The 321-nt window shown below is 65.4% G+C and overlaps 1 long non-coding RNA gene across 2 annotated transcripts in view; it reads left to right on the plus strand.

Moving 5' to 3' along the window:
- Window positions 1-321, plus strand: part of LOC106901298 — a 41,436-nt gene that overhangs the window by 329 nt on the left and 40,786 nt on the right. Inside the window, exon 2 of one of the 2 annotated variants that reach the window (XR_001414300.1) lies at window positions 134-271. The exons of the other annotated variant lie outside the window; for it this stretch is intronic. This is a non-coding gene — a long non-coding RNA (uncharacterized LOC106901298). The remainder of the gene's footprint in view (window positions 1-133; window positions 272-321) is intronic. 2 annotated transcript variants of the gene reach the window in all.

Here is a 321-nt window from a genome sequence, read left to right on the forward strand (position 1 = left end):
GGGGCGGTGCGGGGGCGTGTCTCTGTGTGTTTGGGTTCGTGCTCCTCGGGGGAGGGAGACGGCGGCGAGGAAAGTTTTTTTTTTTGTTGTTTTGTTTTTTTTTTTTTCTCCTCCCGGTGGGGCTTTCGGAAAGGGGTGAGAAGCGGGGGGGGTGGCCGCGTATCTTCGCAGCTCCTTCGCATTTGTTTCCCGGGTTCGTGTTTCCCGGGCGGAGCCGCCCCCCCGGCACTGAGAAGAAGGGGGCTCAGCGCACCGCGGCGGCGCCTCAGCGGTGAGTGCGGGACGGGGCCCCCCCAGCCCTGTTCCCCCGGGCGGTGCGAC

This window comes from Calidris pugnax, unplaced genomic scaffold, assembly GCF_001431845.1.
Source record: "Calidris pugnax isolate Ruff unplaced genomic scaffold, ASM143184v1 scaffold44, whole genome shotgun sequence".
In the NCBI taxonomy this organism is placed as follows: domain Eukaryota; kingdom Metazoa; phylum Chordata; class Aves; order Charadriiformes; family Scolopacidae; genus Calidris; species Calidris pugnax.